Here is an 8,492-nt window from a genome sequence, read left to right on the forward strand (position 1 = left end):
GAATATCACAACTTAGCAAATCTATAGTTGGGGCTATTCCATCTAACCTATTTGAACACTTAATCTAACAAGTGAACTACTCAGACATTGCTAAGCAATTCATGACACAAAATATAGATAAAAACTGCATAGAAAGAATAGATGAATCAATGGAGTTCCAATCACAAATCTCTCTATGATTTTATTTCCTAAAACTCTCTGCTGAAAATAAGAATACAATAGTGGCCAAAAGCTCTCTTGCCTCATAACACTTAGGCAAGTATCTAACTATTAGGTTAAAAACTCGTCAGGTGTAATCTTGTAATTTGGTGAAGCCTTGGGTTTAAAGTCGGCTGGAACCAAGTCGTGCATCTCGCGTCTCGACATCGATCGATGGTACAAGACGTACATCGATCGATCATAATCTTCAATCGTCTAGGCTTCTCTTCTGTATCGATCGACGGCACTGGATGTGCATCGAATGATTACTTCTTCTTCGTATCGACCTCTAATGGTCAGCACGGATGAAATCTCTTTTAAGCTCCTAAATGCTCCATAATCATCACTTTACTCCAAGATAGTCCTGAACCCGAAAACATACCTAATATCTTGGATGAAAGTGGTTCAAATCCATGGTATATCACTCTCTTTTTTTCTTTTCGCCACTCACTTATTTTTTATTTTCATTTTTTTTTTGGAAAGAGGTTCTATTGATACTCTAGAGCCTTTTCTTTTTAACTTTCTTTGTCCTAGGGGTTTCTTTCTTTAAGCAGTCTTTTTGGTTCATTTTCTTTCACTCAATCTCTCTCATTCTCACGATCAAAAAAATTTAAACTCTCAAACCCAATAACCATCCTAGAGGCTAGCTTAAATGAGTTCCTAATGCTAGCCAAAGATGAGAACAACCCATTGTCGCTCATAATACTCTCAAGATTTTGCACATGACATGCTATCAATAAAAGGCCTCACTCAAGAAATTAATGTTCGCTTCAAATAATGGTGAGGGTTCATGGGTATAGGAGTGTCATTTGGGTTAACAAAGATTGGTACAAAGAGAGAAAGATAAGCCAAATGTGTATAATATCCATGATAAAGTATGCAAATGCCCATATGCAAGAGAGATTAAGTTCATTAAGCCTTAGTTCATTTGGATTTGGTTTCGAGAATAATGCCAATCATCAAGCAAGCAACATGTTTCAAGAAGAGTTTTCAAGGCTTGAAGTTTACAAGCTTTTTCAAGAGATGCTTAAGCTACTTGATATGTTTAGCTAGGATGTCAAATTGAGTTCTAGACATGTGTTCTTTACAAGGTTTCTCCCAATGCATGAATGCAATCTAAATGCTTCTAGATTCAATCTTAAAGATGCAAATTATGCAACTAAATGTTTTTTTTTGTGATTTTTGAAAATTTTCAATTTTTGTGGGTTTTCTATGCAAATAGGTATGCACAATAGAATGTATGAGACTTATAGACAAAAAAAAAACACAATGTGAGATAGTCGACTCTCCCCTAAAACTTACTTCACACAGTCCCTTGCGTGAGAGTAAGCTAAAAGAATAGATAAGGGAAAGAAATAAATAGGAAAACTAAATATGTACAAGATTGGAGCTAGTGACACTTACTTGAAGTTAGTGGCTGAATTGGGTGGTAGAGGACCCTTGGCCTCGGGTTTGTTTCACCGGTAGACATGCGACGGCGTGGAGAATTGAAGGCGGATGTCTAGACTCACAATGCTTGGCCACCTTTCTTCTCTTATCTATATTTAGACCCAACCTAAAAAACGTCAACTATACTTATTAAACAACTTAAAGAGAAAGAAAGATAAAGAAATATATACAATGGATAAACATAGGACTTCTGTTTTAAGTCTCTAGCTTGACATTGTGTGCTTGCTAATCATAAGTATCAAAAGATTGAGCCAATACACCATTGGTCCTTCTCCTACAAGAACAAGAATCGAAGTGTGCAAAAGAACACACTACTGTCCACAGAAAATATACATATTTTTCATCAAAGAGCTTCACTAAAGATATAGCATGAATTATGAAATGCTCCTTGAGATTCAGATGGTCATGAGAATCAAATGCATTTAGTGGAAACACAAAGCCAACTACATGCACAAACGAGGTTTTAACAAAATAGTCAACTCTATCTCCATCAATCAAATAAAACAAAATGTTCTCATTCTCATGAATGTTTTTAACAAGGGGGTTTTCTATCTCAAGCAAGATCCTATCAACATCAAGTTCATTCCCTAAATCAGCTACTTGAAGAAGAGGTCTAGATTATCAAGCATCAAAAACTCATATTCGAGATCAACTGAAGCACAAAGATAGTTCTTGTCAAAACAAACTTCAGTATGATCTCTAGGAAGTTTTTCTACTCTAAGTTCATCTAGTTTCCTAGTTGCACATATCAGATCAAGACATTCATTGATGAACACATGAGAATTCAAATCAGAGGCAATATCTCCAACACAAGGCAAGCAAATATCCTCAACATGAAGTTCTAAAGTGGGATTGCATATACCTTCTAGTTGGGTTGGTGGAATCCAATATATTACCTCTTTAAGGTTATAAGCAACATCCATCTCACACATTGTAATCTCCCTTCCTTCAAGTTCTGCCCTATCTTGGATAAGGTTCACTCGGATCTTTCGTACAAGGACTTTATCTGACACCCACCGGTTCTCTTTCTCTCTCTGAAGCCGATATAACTCCACCCTCTGTTCTGGTGTGAGTATGCTTGGATCAAAGGGTGGTGGCTCCACATATGACCAATCTTCAATTTGATCTTCAAATGTCTTCTTCTGGCAACTCAAAGTAGTTCGAAGCCATCACTGCAAATAACAAAAGCTAAAATAAAAGGTTAGTAGCTATACAAAGCAAAGCAAAGCATAAGAAAATAAACCTTAGTCTCAAGAAAGTTTGAAATCCTAATGACAAATCTACTTAGTTCCCCTGCTACAGCGCCAAATTGATTAAGCGTTTAAGCACACATCAATTAACCTAATGTGCCAACAATACCACAATCGAATGGTATGTCATTGTAGCATTGTATGATCGAATCCACAAAGAACTAGAGATCTATAACACTAAGAATATATAAGCTTCCCTAATCTAAGTAAACAAGAAGATGGATGATTGTAACAAGCTAATATCCTAGAATATAAACAAGGTGATCTCAAATCCAATCAAGAAACAAGTGTAAGAACTAAACTTTCAATCAATAGGATAAAGGAGGACTCATGGGTATAGGAATTTGACTTCAAGTGACTAAGATCCAATCTAGAATGGCAAGGTATCAATCAACGTATTTCCTTAAGTCTAGACAAAAATCCTAAACAAGTTCTTTGTCAAGATAAATGTTCATTTACTCTCATTGATCAAACATCAAATGTCTTTGGTTTGTGCCATTCAAGTAATCATTAAGAACAAGTCCATTAACTATCTAAGCTTCCCTAACATCAAATGTCTTTGGTTAAACAAGCAAAGAGCAAAGTTGAATTGGCTCATACATTTCATCAAATACCTTCCGGGTGTGAAATGTCTAGAGTTCTAATCTAAAGTGGCCAACTCTAGATTAGCATTAAGAGCACTCAACAAGCAAGGAAACAGATTAATCAAACTCTAAACACTCTAGATCTTCACTTAATCACTCTAATCATCTTAACCCATGAATGCAAAAGATGTCTACTCAATAATTTTCATGAGAAACCTTAAATCTATGTGAGATTCAAGGCTATTCATGTTAATGAGCAAAAGAAATACAATATAAGACGAAGTACTTCCTTAAATGATCAAAAAGATTCAAGCTTTTACAAGTTTAGACAAAGTCTTGAGAGAAAATGAGATAAAACTTAGCTTTTTAGATCTAAATCTATTTACAGGAAGGTGAAACTCGTGCTGGCTGATCGAATTAGACCAAGTCAAACCGGATTAAACCGGATTTAAATGATATGTTAACCGCCGCGACCTCTGAACTCTGCAAACGATCACCGCGATATTCCCTGGTCCCAATTCTTATCCTATGTCGTGACCAAGCTTCTTCTGCGAATATGAGCTCGCGATTGGCTCAAAACCACCGCGCCTCACTCCTCTGCGTCCGTCAACCGTCCGTCACGACCTTGCTCAAGGCATGATTGCTAGCCGCGGTGCCTCCTTCTCCGAGAGTCCATATCTCCCTCGTGGCTGAACTCCTCCGTAAAGAAGTTCCACTGGTGTCGTCGGTTCGTCTCCTTCCTCGTGCTCTGGCTCGAGCTCGTCCTCCGTGGCCGACTTCATCTCTGTCACTTTGCTCCGCCAAGGATCCTCGAATCATTGCGCCTCCGTTGAACCACGACTCTTCTGTTGTCGTGCTCGACAACTCGAATCTTCTCCGCCGTCGAGTGGAACCGGAGCCACCATGAACTTCTCCTTCAAGCTCTAAACGGCGAGAAAGCTTCTTCTGTGGTGTCCGTTCCCATCTCCATCACATTGCTACACCGCAATTCCTCAGCCACGGCGAAGCTCTTCCATCACGGCCTCCTCTGGTCTCAGCCCGTGGCCACCTTTTCCGTCTCACCGTCACAGGCTCGCCGTTCTCCGTGTTGAAGCCAAGATCGAACAACTCCAATGGCTGATTTCCTCATTTCTGCAAAACAGGTCCTCAACTTCTTCGTGTTTACAAAACGGCCCAAAACTTCATAATTTGCAGACACGCCCTCTCAAATCAACTCTACACTTTCGATTGTGCAATTTAACCCAACCAAGAATTCTGAATTTAACCCAACCAGCTTTGATCCCTGGGCTCTTGTTAACATCACATTGGGCCCAAGACTTCCATAATGTGCAATTTAGCCCATGATTTTCACCATAAAATTCCAAATGTGCAATTATGTATGAAATTATGTATGAAAATGCAATATAAAGACCTAAATGCAACCTAAAATGATTAAAATGAGATAGATTGAGATGCTAAAATTCACTTAAAACCCAATATATCAGTTCTTAAGGGAAGGTACTTTAGACATACGAACCCTCTGGAGATTAGTAGCTCGAACTCTCCTTCGTATGGATGGAAAAGCATGCTTGCGGCCAGGGAACTCTTAAAGAAGGGCTTAAGGCATACGATCGGATCGGATTTTAATACTTGTGTGTGGTTTGATCAATGGATCCCATCACAGACACCCAGGCTAGTTCCAGATAACGGTACGTGGAGGGACCCTAACATGTATGTCAACCATCTCATAGATCACAATACGGGTGAATGGAAGATGGGTTTGATTCGGAATATTTTCGATCCCGTGGATGTGAACCTAATACAGAGCATCAAATCCAGTCACTGTATCAAACCTGATGGCTTCTGTAGGGTTCACACAAAGTCCGGGTTATATATTGTTTGATCCATGAAGAGAGCATCGAGAAACAGGTCCTAGAACCAAGTATAAATCCCTTGTTAACTAAGGTGTGGAGTTTGAAAGCACCAAGGAAGATTAAACACTTCTTGTGGCAATGTTTAACAGAATGTGTTGCGGTTTGTAGTAGATTATCCGATCGACATTGCAGTAATGACCGATCGTGTCATAGATGTGGAGGGGATGATGAGTCCATTAACCATCTACTTTTTGAATGTCCTCCTGCACTTTAGACGTGGGCTCTGTCGGACCTCCCATCAGCTCCGGGACAGTTCCTAAGTTCATCAATCTATGAAAACTTTGACTTTCTCCTGTTTCGAGCTCCGACAAGGGGTGTCTCGAAGCAACGGCTAGTAAAGTTCCCTTGGATTATGTGGTATGTATGGAAAGAAAGGGACGATAAATGGTTCAATGGTGTAGATTTACCGCCCATGGACTCCTTACATAAGACGACTCAAGAAGGAGAGGAATGGCTAGTAGCACAAGAAGTCCCAAAAGTTGCAAAGGAGAGGGAGCGACCACAGTCGATAGAACAAGAGGAGATGAATAGGTTGCACAAACCGAGATATCAAGTGGATGCATCTTGGGAAACCAATCAGTCTACTTTTGGTGGCGATCTTATCTTGGAGATGGAAGATGGGAGCATGTTCTCGGGTTCCTTAGGGAGTAGGCAAGTCCCATCCCCTCTTCATGCAGAGTTCTGAACCTTGCTGTGGGCAATTAATTACGCGCTCCGTATGAGTTACAACAAAATTCATTTCGAATCATACTGCCTGCAAATGGTTAAGCTAATCGAAGAAGAAGAACTTTGGCCATCTTTGGCTTCGGAATGGAATGAATTCTCCCACCTCCGTTCTTTGTTTATGTTCTTTTCACTTTCTTATTCCTCGCGACTTAAATTCTCTGGCTGACCTCCTTGCAAAAGGAGCTCGTATGAAAGGTTCTGAGTTCTCCCATGTAAACATTTTGGTTCCACCGGGGTTAGCTCAAACTAACCTTTTCAAACCAGTCTAACGAAATATGGTGATTAGCCGTCAAAAAAAAAGTAATGTAATTGATCATGGCCAGAAATCAATCATCTCACTTTATCAGTTCAGATTTTTTACCTTCCCCATCAACTGAAGCTAGGGTGAAATCACAAAATTATTCGAATCATCCTCTCCCAAAAAATCCTAGAACCAGATCGTCCACTAATAGCGACTACTCAACTGTATTTTTTTTCGATTTTAATGCTGGTTGTTGCCAGGAGACCGTTTTGGGGCGTCTTCTTTTTTTGTAGGCGAGGAATGTGAAGAAAGCGGGAGAGCTTATAGGTGTCGACATGGTTTTCCTCGATGAGAAGGTTACTCTCATTCAAACCCGTTATTCTAATTAATTTATCAATTTTGATTCACTTAAGCAATCAAACTAACAGACTGGCGGTTTTTGTTTTTTCAGTCAGACTTTGGTCCACAGATTTATTGGGGCTGAGAGACTCAACTCTTTGAAGCACCTGCAGAAGTAAGGAACCATCTACAAGCTAAGAAGAAGTAACTGTCATGATTCCGACTGGAAAAAACAGGTTTCGGAGATATGAACAGATCATGGCTCTAGCTATTACTATCATAATTTTGCCGGATAGTTATTTTTGTTTCAAAAGAATTTATTTATCCGGTCAATAATGTTGCATCTTTATTCCACATTTGTTACTAATATTTGGTACAGACATTTTTGTTGAAGTATGTGGCATCAAGAAAACCTATGACAAAGAAAATCAGGCTATGCAACGTGTTATGTTAACAATCCGAGTATACGGGTACGTATTATGAAGCCTAGTGTTATAAAGTTGTTAGTTGGTGTTTATTGGTTTTTAAATGTCAATGCTTGCTTAATAAACCTCACCCTAATATGCAACAGGGAGATGGTCTGAGCTGCACTGTTCCTATCTATGAAGGTTATGCCTTTCCACATGCTATCCTGTGTCTTGATCTTGGGGGTCTTGACCTCACTAATGCATTGATGAAGATCCTAACTGAGCGTGGGCCACGACCACATCAGAGCGTGAAATTGTCTCAGACATATAAAAGAAGCTTTGCTACATTGGTCTTGACGAAGGATCTTGAGAAAGCCAAAACTAGCTCAGTTGTTGAGAAGAACTACGAGTTACCTGATGGGAAAGTGATCACCATTGGTTCTGAGCGGTTCCGTTGTCCTGAGGACCGAGGTTCTTTATCAGCCGCCTATGATTGTTATGGATGGAGAATGCTATACATGAAACAAATTATAACTCCCTAATGAAGTGTGATGTATACATCAGAAGGACGTGTATGTAACACTGTGATCAGTGGTGGCAAACACATTTTCTCTGGGATCGCTAACAAAATGAGCTACGATATTACTGCTTGGGCTCCAAAGGAAGAGTACGACGAGTCATGCCCATCTGTTATTCACAGGAAGTGCTTTTTAGCTCAAAGTTATCATTTTCAGAAAGAAGCGTTAAGCTGCTCTTTTATTTTGTTTTTTGTACGTTGTATTTTAAAATTCTGGCCAAACACATTTTGAAGGATTTATGTTCTTCTTATTTAGTTCAGCTCCCTTTTGAGTAAATAATAGAACATTTTCCTCTCTTATGTTTCAAGTTTTCTCTGTTTTATATTTTTTACGTTTGTACACTTCTATCAATTAAAGTGGCGAACTATGGAGACACGACACGATAAAGAGAAACCAAAAAGAAGCCCAAACCATAAAAGCTGAATTAGGGAACCTAAAAGTCTAATTAACATTGGAGTTACCAAATCATAAAAGAAGTCCAAAACAAAAAAGCTTACATTACATGATAGAGCAAAGTTGAGAAGACATCTAAGTAGGTGTTTCATGGTTTGGATCAGTGTTCAGGGTCGGTCTAATAGCGCCTCTGCCTGCAACCCGTGTGCTGTTCCAGAAACTTAGTGAGTCTGATATGCTTAGAGGTCCACTGATCAGCAAGTTTCTGGTCTCAATCATATTAAGATTTCCAGATATACCAATGATATCGGCGTTAAAAACTCATAATCATCAGACTTTTTCTAAAGCTTTAGTTTATGGGAAATGATTTTGTTTACGATTTTGTTCAAGTTTCTTCATGTATTGATTATCAAA

General features: G+C 39.1%; 1 long non-coding RNA gene across 1 annotated transcript; it reads left to right on the plus strand.

The window, feature by feature from the left end:
• Nucleotides 1-3,885: 3,885 nt before the first annotated feature.
• Nucleotides 3,886-8,492, plus strand: LOC106322687. Its single transcript, XR_001266491.1, has 4 exons — nucleotides 3,886-6,717; nucleotides 6,813-6,936; nucleotides 7,080-7,170; nucleotides 7,272-8,492. It is a non-coding gene; the product is annotated as an uncharacterized LOC106322687 (long non-coding RNA).

Source organism: Brassica oleracea, chromosome C2 (assembly GCF_000695525.1).
Source record: "Brassica oleracea var. oleracea cultivar TO1000 chromosome C2, BOL, whole genome shotgun sequence".
Classification (NCBI taxonomy): Eukaryota; Viridiplantae; Streptophyta; class Magnoliopsida; order Brassicales; family Brassicaceae; genus Brassica; species Brassica oleracea.